This window comes from Tachypleus tridentatus, chromosome 7 (genome assembly GCF_004210375.1).
Source record: "Tachypleus tridentatus isolate NWPU-2018 chromosome 7, ASM421037v1, whole genome shotgun sequence".
In the NCBI taxonomy this organism is placed as follows: domain Eukaryota; kingdom Metazoa; phylum Arthropoda; class Merostomata; order Xiphosura; family Limulidae; genus Tachypleus; species Tachypleus tridentatus.
In genome coordinates, this window is record NC_134831.1 from 160154458 (window position 1) to 160168800 (window position 14343).

Sequence of the window (14343 nt, forward strand, 5' to 3'; positions counted from 1 at the left end):
AAATAAACAATAAAAATTATCTATGATGATGGAAATCATAGCTATTCGGATAAATATGTATTACTTAACCTTGGAACCATTATGAAGTAACTGTTAATTTGCACTGAGAGTCGAGGATGACAGTTGTGCAGTATAAGGGTGCCTTAAAAATATTGAAACAGGCCCATAGCTTCAGTTATTTTCGTTGTATTGAATACTGAAAGATGTTTTAACAACTATTTTAATTTGTTTGTAGTTATCTTTTTATTGTCTTGACTTATTTCTTGATCAGAAAGTATCATATGTGAAGTTCCACCTGTTTTATTCATTGAGAGTTTTTTAAAGTTATGAAAAAAAGATTTGCATATTAAGAATCCAAGAAAAGTTAAATGTTATCATCACATATACACTCCCTCTCACCCATCTACTTTAGTACTTTTAAATGTTTTTTTATAATGCCCATACAAAAACAAAAGAGTGACTGACTATTAACATTCTAGTTGATGGATTGGAGCATCTGTGTGAAAGTGGATGTTTTTCTTGGAAATAGGGAAGCCCATACCCAATGTGTATGAGCAACTTTCAACTAGGACCAGCATGATGAGGGTAAAGATAAGTGTAGAAAAAATAAGAAGTAAAAAAAAGTGTAATGAAAGAACAAAATAACAGAACTTATTCTACAACAAGATTTATATGAAATAAAATGGACTTTAGAGCAGTAATTGAAACAGAAGGCTTTGATGTAATGGTTGTAACTGAAACTTGATAAAACGTAGAGAATTTTCATGAGAGAAATGTGTTTGAAATGCAAGGTTATAGGTGATTTTATAGGGATACATTACCTAAACAAGAGGAAGGAAATAACTTTACGTGTAAAATGCATGTCCTGCTAAAGTTGGGGATATCATAGATGTAGCAAGGAGGTTAACTGGGTTTCTGGTGGTGGATACAGGAGGACAAGGCTTTTAGTTGGAGTTTATAGCAGACCACTAAGTGAAACTGATGCAAGTGATGAGTAACTTTACAGTGAGATTAAACTTTCATCTGTCAGTGAGGTTGTAATTATGAGGATTTTAATTTGAGATATATAAATTGGGAAGTTCTATACTTAAGCTATGGATGAGACAGGTTTTTATAAATTGTTCATGGTGGTTTACTTCATTAATTGGTCAATGAACTTAATGGGAATAATACTATTTTAGATTTATTGTTAACTTATAATAAATAATTCATAAAGGGGTGAACATTGGGGAATATGTAGATAGGAAATTACAAGGTTTTGCATACAAAAAGAAAAAACAAATTTAAAAGTGATGCAACAAAAATTATCTATTGTGAACTTAGTTGCTGTTTTGATTGGATATACTAATTACATCTAAAAGATTCTAAATAATAAATTTTTTAAATTTTCAAGATAAAAAAAATGTGTAGCTGCAAGTGAAAAGCCAAATTGTATAAAGGATAACATTAAAGAAAAGTGTTATAAGTTTATGTTAAGTGCTTTCATGGTAACTTTAGAGGATTATAGAAGATCAAGAGTGTTGTTCAAACAGGACATTATAAAATCAAAGGGTTAAAGAAGGATTGATGAAAAATTTGTATATTAATAATCAGGATTTCTTTAAACACATTGAGGTTAACCAAAAATATTAGGATGGGATTAGTACCTTTGAGGGATGACAAAGTAAGTCTCATTTATAATCATTATGAGATGGCTAGGTTATTTTACTTTCTTCATTTTTTCTCATGAAGATTTAAATATTTCTCATCCCAAACAGCTGCTAGATGTAAACAAGATTATCACACTGATTTGTCGCTTGTTGAAAAGTGGGAAGTTTGAAGAATGTTAAGGCTCCTGGGCTAGGTAATATTAACTCAAGGGTTTTAAAGAAGGTTAAGGATTCGATTGTGAATCACTTGCTATTATTCTTGTAAGTCCTTGAATAGGGATCAGGGGCTGGAATATTGGAAGTTACTTGTCTTTTCAAAAGAGGTGATAAAAAGTGTTCTAACTGTTGAGTTGGTTCTCATCAACAGTATATTAAATCTCTGTTAAAAATTATAACTTATAAGCTTTACTTTGTTGAAATTAAAGGTCATTTTTCAAATATTCATCCAACTTATCTTTTAATCCAAGTCATCCAATGGTAAATGAGCATCTTCTGTACAGATGGATATGCACAAGAGCTTTATGTAATCAGCCTACTTCACCCCTATCCATATTTAAAGTAATGAAAGGGCAAGAAATTACTCATTCACAGTAATTAACAATAACTATTTGTAAATGATAAAACGTTTTCGTTGGTAGAATACTTAATTTGTGTTTGTATAACTATTATTGCTGTCTCCAGTGTTTGTAAAGAGCCTTTCTTGTAAAAGCTACTTATCTGTTCAATTCAGTCTTCAATGTACATAAATGTGCACTGGCTTGAAGTAACTAATTCTGATTATAAGTTAGACACTGTCTACAATACAGATTTGTCACCTTCTCTAATGGCTGCCTGGATCTTGTCCTATTTTTGTATAAATAAAATTTCCCATTAATTAACTGTTACAGTTTAAATACTTATATCATGATATTATTGTTAACTAAATGATACAGGAATAGTTTGTTTGTACAACAAACCCTTGGCTTTCAATAACTCATATAAACTATAAAATGTTTTCTAGCAATGGTGAGTTTCAAGTTGGTTATGGTTATTTAAGTCCAAGAGAACACAATGATACACCATTCAAACCAATGGTACACTGACTAGAAAACTCGAGTATTACCAGTGTCTACTATTGATGAAGAATATCTTTGTGAAGATGGTCATGCAATCAAGAAACTTTGGTTTTCATTTAATACACAGGTAGGTGTACATGGGATCTCTTCTATGGGAGAATTCCACCAATGTTCAACATACTGTCAAGATCACTCTTTGGACTCTAAGCACCTACAATCGAATATTCACACTTATTGTTGATACTTGAGTCTGGACTCTGTGCTCTAGAAGATTCCAGAAACTGGGACTCAGCTTTCAACATTGAGGAAATCTCTCATTTTGATTAGTAATTTGTTGATGGGCATCACTCCTTCATGCTCCCAGAACTTCTTGCTTCCTGACCAAACTAGTGTAGCTTCTGATGACAGTGGTATATTTAACTCTTATGATGCTGACAAAACAGCACTTAGCTGTGAACTCAGAACCAATAGCCTCTCTCAATTATATTTAGATTGTGAGCCTTCTTGGTTAGATGATATTCCCACGGAAACTAAACCTAATCAAACTGGGCCAGTAGGTGGTTCAGTGAATGAAAGAAAACCAAAAGAGACTGATCAGATAGTTATCCCATCAATTTTGATTGGTTCAAATAGTTATGAATCAGCTGTCATGCTTACTAAAAATCCTCCACTCAGAGAATTTTGGTTACTCTTTGAGTCAAAACTTGTTGACATGTCAGTAGCTACCACTTATATAAATAAAAGGAACCTGTAATATTATCATACATAGGTAAATTCGTAATTTTTTATTCAGAGATAAACTTGTAGTATCAGCTTGATGCATGTTTATAGAAAAGTGCACTTATGCATCTTTTAGTAACTTAAAACCTGAATCATGTTTTTGTTGAAAAAGATTAAAGATAAAGGGTTTAAAATAGATGCAAGTTACCTGATGATGGCCACATGGATGGTTGAAATGTTGTAATAGTAAAAACTACGTGCTTTTAAAGTGCATGATGGATCTCCTCTCTTTACAAGAATGGAAAATGTTAAATTAATTTAAAATACACTAATTGATTTTACACCTTGTAACAATTAATGCAGCTTTTAGTCTTTGTTTAAAGTGACTTAACTTTCGAATGTTATTCATATAATGTGTTAAGTCCATTAGCTAATATATTATTACAATAAACAGAGATATGAAGTTTGTTTTTAATATACTAGCCCAGAGTGTTAGTCATGAAAAATGGGGTAATCTAAACTGAAATTCGACTAGTCAGTTTGAAATATGGTGAGAAAAGAGTGGGAACTGGGGAGGTGCTGGGACTGGAGATATAATACTACATGTAGTACTAGTAGCAGTAGTAAACTGAATATCGGATTACATTATCTTCTTTCATGTTTATGCTAAACTGAATTAGATAGGTGAGGCTGCTGTTAACTGGCTGATTTTTGGACAGCTGACAATCACTAAATGTCTTTTGCATCTGAAAGAGTTCCAACTCTTTAGAAATGCATGTACTAGTTAATATGCATTAGAAGATGATAAAAGTGAATCCATGTACATTTGAACTTAAATCTTTCATAGTCTGACTGGTGCATGTGCACTTAACATTTTCTTTTATCAAACATTATTTTTATGTGTGAAATCACTTAGATAGAACACAAATTAGACAAATGTAGACATTACCCAATGAAAGATGTGGAGGAAAGACATATGGCAAAGTTATTTTCATTAATTAAAATTTTTTTTATCACAGTTGAAACATGTTACAAACATATTCAATTTGACAATCTGAAGTTTTTTTTTATTGTGAAAAGTTTTAATATTTAGCATTAATCCAGAGAACCTGGTAATTTATTACAATGCAGAATTTACAAATCTCATAAGGTATTGCATTCATTTTGTGAAATTATTCTTTAGCATATTAAAAGCTTGCTATTGAAAAAAAATTAGAAGTGTGTATTATTTTGTTCAGCAAATTTTATAGAAGAAAAAATATTTCCAATAAACTTTTGTGTGCCTTTTATTTAGTGCATTATTTTCCTTTTATTATCCAAAATTTACTGAAAATGCAACAAATTCTAGAATTGATACTTATTTGTTTTGTTGTCTACATGCATAGCCTGCTAATTTCAAGGTTCTTTTGCAGTTTATTTTTATAAGTATTTTTTGGTGTATTGTTTTACTTTAAAAGCATTTCTGTAATGTATACCTACAGGATGATTATGTTTAGTGTACATACTTCCTATACTCTTTGACTACCTCCATTCTTTAGACTAGAAATTACTTTTATACCTTACACATTACATTGTTACATCATATTTCTTTAAAATATAATGCAGGTTCTTCCTAGTTATCATATTTAGTTGTTGTAGCAACAGTGTGAAATTATTGAACAATCATAAGGTTGACAAACCTTTTATTTTATTATTTTTTCTGCATTCAAATTTCATACTCTGTAGCTGCTTAACTTCTCAAGTTTCTATCATTTTAATTTCTTTTGCCATCCATTTGCTGTCCAGATATAATTTTCCATCAGACATTTGATATTTAAACAAATTATTCAAGATACCTGAAACTTTAGTTATTGTCCAAGGCAAGGGTTCTCAAATTTTCATGACTTTAAGTCCACTTTCGTAGCCAGGCAGTTTCCTGAAAACTGTGTTGAATTGAGGAAGGCAGACACTGCCCTATTATATGTCAATAAAGTCTACTAGTGTTCTTTTAAATTTCAATATACAATTTTCTTTTGGTGTGTAATGTTTTGAGTCTCAAAATTATACCCCTTGTGACCCACTTCTTATGAATTCCTTGTGTAAAAGCTTTACTTAAAACTATATATATATAGTTTACAGTTAACAAAATGTTAATTGTTAGACCATGATCTTGTAATAAGTCACTTTGTTTTACTGTAAGACAATGTGGGTAATAAGCAAGATTATAGTATGTTTCATTTATCATTACTTGTGTGTGTACTTGACTAAAGTTCTTTCTGTACATTGGTAATATCTTGATTATTACCAATGAAACATTAGAAAGATCATTATTTTAATAGATTTTACAACTGCCAGTGAAAAGGCTAATTTCATGTACTACATTTGACTTTGTAACTATCTTCTCTGTAAAAAATCAAAACATGCCACTCTAGGTGAATAGCATGGAACAATAGGTAACTGAAGCAATAGTAAGTTATGCAACTTCCTGACTAATGGTTCATGTGAAAACTGCACATATCTACCTAAATAAATTTTGAAAACTGTCTTGAAGGAGGTAGGAACCATGGTGGGATTATATATACTGTAAATGTACGTATACTGTATCTGAAAAACTAATATGTAAAATAAAATATTTCTTTAGACTGAATTATGCAGTAGAAATAGAGGGATTGCAAAACATTGCTGGTTCTGCTCAGTATTACAGTTTATATGATGTAGAAAATATTCTTATAGAAATTGTCTAGATGTTTTTTAAGATAATTTTCACAACTATAAAAAATATGTGGTTATTCTTTTACTATTTGTTCCACGCTCTCCTTTTAAATTCCTTCTGTTTGTATTTTGAAGACATAGCCCTTTTTACTTTTATTGTGTAAGCCAAGCCAATTTTTCTACTTACAAGAAAGTTCTAAATATATAATGGTCAATAATCATGACTTGAATATGTGATGTGATTTTTTTGTAGTTGAAAGAAGGGCAGAGCATCAGAAAAGATCAGTGAGTTTCACTTTTGTTGAGTTCCATTTTGGAGTTGTTAATGTTTTCTTCCATGCTAGCTATACTGTTTCTGTTATATATTAACACTTTCCTGTCTTCTTTTAAATTATCATTGAATATACCTTACATTTTATAAATCTACAGGTTTTTTGAAACTTGCTTTTTATTTCCTCAATACATATGGTACTTACCTGATAATGTGCATTCTAATCATTATACATACAAATGTAAGGAGAATGTAATTAATTAGCTGTACCTACTGTCTAGTTGATTTTTAGTTTTGCTGTAAGTCCTTATCTTGCTCTTATTGGAAGTTGATATTAATTGTTAACCTGATGTTTGGTAATTCAATACCTTTGATTGTAAAATAATCATTAATGTTTGGCATAAGAAAGTTCTCCATGTCTGTTTTTGCAATTAAATCACAATTTTCATGTATTGACATACAAAAATTACTGTTGCAAAAACACTCACATATTTTAATTCACAAAAATGTTTTAAATTCCTTATAAAATGATTAACGTAGTCTATCTACCATGATAAGTGACTCAAGTAAAAAAAAGCAATCCATGTTATACAGATTCTGTATTTCCATTGTAGTTAGTTTACTTTATGGATAGTGAGTGTGGTTGGGTATTCTAAGGTTATCACATGAACCTTTATATAACAAAACATGCTGCTAAAATATTTAACTGTGTATAAAACAGGTAATAGAGCATTATGTAACTGCTATATGAAACAATTTGACAGAACCTTGCTACTGTTGGAAGCTTATAGTACAGATTGTTACATGACAACAAAGTGCATAAATCAATTATGTTTTTAGTTTATTTTTCATAATCTTTAACAACAATTGCTCTTATATTTATCTGTTTTAATTGTGAGCACAATTTAATAGTTTTATGCTATACGTAAAAATCGTGTATATCTATATGGTATACTAAAGTTAATAGATAACCATTTTAGAAAGAATGTTGTTTCATTAAATAAACATAAAGTACAGGGTATGGATTACCATTACTATTTGGTGGATCTGCTCTTTACAATATTTAAGGCAGAATATAGTTATACATCACATTTTCAAAAATTGAAAAGTGAGTCTGTGGTTAAAAAAAACAGCATGGATGAGGGTGTTCTTCAAGGTGGGTTGTTTTAGATGTTTTCTTGAATTGAGATCAAGGATAGATTTTTGGCTTGATAGGCTTCATATTCAGCACATAGTCTGGCCATGGAAGAGTGATGATGTTTTGACTTACAAACCATCATTTGTGACTTTGGATTTATAAGCAGGAGCCCTACTTTCTATAAATCACTGCCTTTCCTGATAAGCTGGCTCATGGCATATAAGTAGGAAGCCTTGTTTGAAAATTGTGACTATTTAACAGTAGTAACCATCCCTTTTACCATAAGTTGTGGTGATCAAGCTGCCAAGAAAGCTCCTTGATTCATAACTGAAATGCCACCATAGCACATAATTTCTTTCCAATGATTCACTGAAAGTTCCTTGGAGACAAGCTCTCAAACCTTGGCACATCCACTTCCCAAGAAATTGTAATGTCCTAAATGGCAAAAGGGGTCTGATAATACCTATGATGGTTGCTGCTATTGAATATATAATATTGCCTCAGATGAGGAGTGGTTTCCTCTAGCTATTCCATCATGGTATCTCACTGAGGGTATTGAGATACACTTGTACTTGATCTGCAACAGTATCATACATTGATTGTGTGTTATTCTCTGGACTTCTTTTTACAACACCAAGAGCCTATTCATTAGGTTTTGGATGTCTTTAGTCCTGAAGAATCTGTTTTTTTGTCTTATTCATCTATATCATGGTATTACAAGTGGCATGTGGATCTCCTGCTGACTGTTACTGCTCACCCATTGTCAAACTATACAGCCTTGTGAAAATATGAATATTTTTGGGAGCCTTTAAATCTTGTCATGGCCATTTGTATTCTGTAACCTTTACTAAGTAATACTTATATTTATGCATCACGGTTATTACCCTTGTCCTGCAAGAGCATTACAGTTGGGTCCGTGTTTCTGTGCACATATCTGAAAAACTAATAGATCAATTAATGCACATGAAATTTTATACAATATGAAATATTAGTATGGGACAGTCCTCCCCAAATTGGTCTAAATACAAATCTGGATCTAGATTCTGAATAGCTTTGAAACATTTTTATAATGGAATAATAAGGTATGTTTGCAGATACATTAATATATATTATACTACTAAAACCCTGAACATCATGAAGCTGTGCCAGTATGTTATTTTATTAAAATACTAAAGGTTTTGAACATCCATTAGTATATATATTATACTTGATGAAGGTAGCTGTACTGAATGTCCTAAAAAATATGTTGTGTTTCGTTAAAACACTGGCTCATTATTTTTATTAGGTGCTGGGTAAATCACTTGTCTACTTCAACTAATTAAAGGTGTCTACCTGGCTAGTTCTGTTTTTTTTATACATTCCTTCTATCAGGTTTTGCTATGGAGTTATCTGGACACCAGCATTGCTGTAATTTCAACCACTGTGAACATTTTTTTTATATGAAAAAAGTATTGTAGTTGATCATTTCAGTAATTAAATATTTGCTATTAACTTGACAGGAAACAGTACCTTTAGCTTCACTGACAAGGAGGTTAACTTCTTGCCACAGCTGGTTAGTGTCTATATTCATCGCGCAGATATTGCATATGCCATACATCCTTACCTTATTCATAGGTATGTTACAAGTTAATGCAGTATGTTTGTTACTGAATCCACCTTCTTCACTGTTCATTAAGACTTAAATAATAAAAACAATCAGGCTGGTCAGTGAACTTTTATCTGTCAACTTATACATACTAACAATATGAGTGAGGTTACGACCATCAAATTTGTACTGCATTACTTCCTGTTGATTAGAATGTATAAATGTTTTATTTTACAACTTATTCCAACACTTTAATGTAACCTGTGATATTGTATGTTACCAACGACAGATTATAGAATATAGCACAAATTCAAAATCTTTGGACATCTTATTTTTATTATAACTTAAACCATGTGTTAAACTGTATGGTTCACAAATAAATTACAAATTTAATAACTTAGCATGTAAAATTAAACTGTTCCTCGGTTCAAATACCTGTAAACATGATGAGGAATGTGGTTACTATCTCTCAAGTAGTGGTTCAACATGCAACAGTGAAACACATTAATATAAAACATGCATGTTTATTTATTCATTATGTTCAAAGAACATTGTGCTCTCAGTAAATGGGAATGTGATACAGTATTACATGCAAAACTTGAGAAATGGAAACCACAATTACTTCATTAAAATAATAATGTGTTTAATGGAGACGTGTGAAGGCATTGCTAAAAACAAACATCACCAAACACTACTTTGACTTAATGGAATATCTGCAAAATGTCGTTTTTGTGGTCAAGTCAGTTAAGGATAGTTAGGCCTTCATGTGTTATGTTGTTAAGAATCTTTATACTTGGTTTTCTGAACACAAGTGAAAGTGATGGTTTTTAATAGGGTGAAGAAATGTAAGGCCAGTGAGCTGTTTTAAACCTTTGATGTTTTTTGAAGTCATAGTGATAGCCTGGTTTAGAGCCTCTGCGTTTTGTGGCTTGTGGAAAAGTTAATACCAGGCTTGTTGACTGTTTTCAATTTAAGATGAGTGCATATATGTTTTTTAACAATAAATTAAAAAAATAAAGGGTTGCTACATTTTCCTAGTTATTCCTGTCAATACTGTTGATTTTACCAAAATCACTTTATGATATAAGAACACCCTTTCTAAACACTCCTGGTAGTTGAAACTAATTATCAAGCTGGGCTCTGCTACATGCAATATATACAGAATTTTATAAATATTGTTGAACTATCTGATTTACTTATTTAATTCAAGGGAAAGACATAGGGTGGCCAGATTTAAATGTTGATCACCCACTTGTGTCTGAGAGTCTAAGGGTTATGTACAGGTTTTGTGATTTGCCAGTTATAAATAAAACAGTGCAGGAGGTAAATATAGATGTCTACTGGAGGGTGACATAGGATAGGATCAGATCCTATATACTAGTAATATGCATTAGTTTCATTCACAGATAGTGAATTATTTTTATCAGTTTGGACTGTCATACAGAACCTGTATAGTTATTAAGGTAATCTTGTTTTTATCAGATCTAACAATAATGCTGACTTCTCACTACAGCTGGTGTGGTTGTTGATAGTTTACTACTCCAATACTATGGCCCTTTATGCAGAAATGATAAAGGAGTGAAGCTAAAATCAGAATTATCTTGGATAAATTAAGGTAATTAGCCATAATGAAATGTGGTTTGGGACGAAAAATATTAAATTGGTTCTAAAGCACTTTATTAGAAAGCAGTAAAATAAAACTAGCCTTAAAAATGTTTATATGTTTGATAAAGGTAGTTTACTAAATATCTCTGATATTGTTTCTAGGTTGTAGGGAAGATAGTATTGTATTATCATTACTTCGTAACATTGTATTGTCCGAGTTGTATTTGAAATGATTACATATTTTATCATTATTTCAAAACATTGGATCATTAATGCAAGGAAACATAGCAAAGTCTATTAACGTTTTTTTAAAAAAATACTTTTAACTTGCTTTATGTGGTTGTTCAGAAAGAATAATGTGTAAATTAGCATTTTAATTACAATTTTTTGTTTTGCTTGTAGTCATCCTATAATGAGATAGCTTGCACAATACCATAACTCTTCAAGCATGCTGAGATACGTTATTCCATCTTAGCTGAATTCATTGCTTGATTGTTTGGAATTAAGTACAAAGCTACATAATGAGCCATCTGTGCTCTGCCAAACACGTGTAATGAAATCCAGTTTGTGGTGGTGTAAGTCCACAGACATAATGTTGTGCCACTGGGGAATCTTGCCTCAAACATTACTTATCATTTGTTTATGAGAGATTCAGTTATTATGCAAATATATGTCATAAATAACATCTCTGTGTGTGCTATTACGTTGATGGCCTGATTATCCATGCTGGTGAATAGAAGGTCCTTATTGGCAATTGTGTAAAAGATAAAATTAAAATGGATATGTTTGTTTATTATTAAACAGAAAGATATACAGTGTACCATCTGTGCTGTGCTCACCAAGTGTATTGAAAACAGGGTTTTGGCATTATAAGGTGTCAAACTTCCTGAGCCACTGGAAGGCTAAAATGAGCTTCTACATCATTTTAGACCAGTTAAGAGTAAAGTGTTTAATAAAATTATATTTGTTCTAATGTTTAATAAACCAATTACCATAGAAAGTAAAAACATACTTCTCAAGCTTCAGGCTTATAAATAATACAACTTATTAACAAACCACAGAGCTTATCCAACCACACAAGGAAAAATATTTTTTACTCATGCATCCTGTGTAACTAGTCCAACAACAACAAAGAAGACTGACACCAAAGGTCATATTTAGATGCAACAAGTTTATTTACTTTTCCTGCTAATTTTTTTCCTTATCTGAATGCAATGTCTCATCTTACATAAAATGAAATAGTAGCATGTGCATAAAAGTAATTTTTCTAGACCTAATAAGTCATTTTTGTTTCTTTAAATTACAATACCATATTTGGATAATTGGTTTTCCAAATCTGAAATTTTGTATTATTATTCAGGAAGGATTAAGACCAGGAGGAAATAATGTTAGGCAAGTACCTGGCCACTTCACTCTCAAAGCAAAATGGGTATTGGGATATCTGTCCTCAGGTCAGCCTTTTTCACATGAAAGGCTTGTTTCTAAAGAAATAAACTTTATTTTATATGGTATTACTACCTTGTTTTTATGTATGGTGACTTGAGAACAAACTGGAGTTAGATTGTTAGGGTAATAAGTAGGATTAAATTGTTTTCCTAGTAGACTATTGTTGGTGTGTTGCTATAGGCATGGCAATTAGTTCCTGAAAATGAATGTATTAAATCATTGATTTCCATCAGTCTACGTTTGAAAGCATTACACTCAAAGGAATTGAAAGTTAAGGGTTTGTTTGTTTTTTAATCATGAAGTATATGAATATTGTTGTTTTTAGTCTTATGAGATTATATACCTTTTAACTTTCTGTATTCATTCAAGAACGTATTTCAATGAGTATTTTTATTTTTGAACCAGTAATGTCAAGGTTATCAATTTATATAAATGTGTTAATGCCAACTTCTTTGGCCATTGCATTCAGTGGTCCAACTGAAGGCTGAGGGCTGATACTGCTAAAAATTGGGCTTCAATACTTGTGATTCATGCATCATAGCTAGCTCATTGTGTAGCTTTACGTTTAACAACAAACAAAGCTTTGATTCAATGTTTTTATACTATATGTTAGGAAGGGCTAGAGGCTATCAGATTAAAATATGCACTAATCTTAACATTTTCTAATCAAGCTTAAATCACTGCTGATAGGTGTTGAAAATAATATTTCTGCTCAGCCAAGCAACTTCAGGGAGAACTTTCCTCATTGAATATCAACCTTCCAGCAAGAGTTTGCCTACCTATCCACTAATCCAGCCTTTTACACCTGGTTGTCTGGGTCCCATCTCTAGTTGCTGTTGTACTCTTAAAGATGAAGTGTATTAAAGAACTTTGTTGCTGTTGTTTCAAAAAAGTATCTTTGTATCCATAATGGAAGGTTGTTGCAAATTCATTTAATGGTCCATTGGTGCATGGCTTTTGCTATGATCACCTATTCTTTAGCTGACTGAGATAGAGATCACATTTTAACTGTATCTACATAAATTGAAGTTGTATTTCACATTGGTAAATGTTTAAATAACATACATGTTTAAAAATAGTTACTTTAATAGATCACATTGTCTGGTATTTTTGGATTTTTTTTCTTCTCATGGTAACATTTGATGGGAAGTTCTTCTGAGCCCAATGTAAGTTAATGCTTTCTAACAACAATATTTGTATTAACATTCCCATTTTTACACTGAAAAGGTCCCATACATTATTTATGTTAAAGTGACCAAGATTGAAAACGTGGAGACAAGTCTTTTACCATCTAAATTTGTCAATTCCTTTGCCAGATTCACTCAGAAGAAAATTTGTTAGACTATTGCAGTCATCAGGATGTCTTTCACAATTCATTTTCTGTTTATTTGAATGTAGATAATGATGGTGAATGTTGGAGTCCAGAAGATGATTGAGGTTTTTGCCCATCCATGTTGCTGTGCATGTCTAATAGTTGTTTTTATGTGTTACAGAATGTGTTCGTCAATACTGTAAACTTTCTCTGTACTAGCATATGTAATGCTTCTCCAGACATTATTTCTTTTATGGTGTGATGTTAATTGTTATTGGTAAATTTATTTCTTATTTATGATATGTGTGTACTGTGGTAAAAGGAAAAAAATGTTATATTGTTCATAATTATAGCAAAGATAATTTTATGTAACTTCCCAGAAAAATGACTAAACTATATAGATTGCTCTGGATGGATTTATGAGTTATCAAAATCTTCAACATATTGGCTTAATAATCGTGATTGAGATTTTATGGAAAAGTTTCCTTGAATTTTCTTCTTCACAAAAGATTAACATAGGAGTTCAGTATAGCATTTGCTACAAATTTTAATATATAATTGTTGTTTTTAACAATAACTGTAGTCCCCCCCCACTAGTACAGCAGTATGTCTTCGGATTTACAACGCAAAATCAGGGGTTCCATTCCCCTCGGTGGGCTCAGCAGATAGCCCGACGTGGCTTTGCTATAAAAAAACACACACACACACAAACAATAAGTATCACTCAGTGAAGAATAACTTCTTTGTAATTAGAGTAAATTGGTATCCAAAATGTGTAAATTTTTTGTTTGTTTTGGAATTTCGCACAAAGCTACTCGAGGGCTATCTGTGCTAGCCTTCCCTAATTTAGCAGTGTAAGACTAGAGGGAAG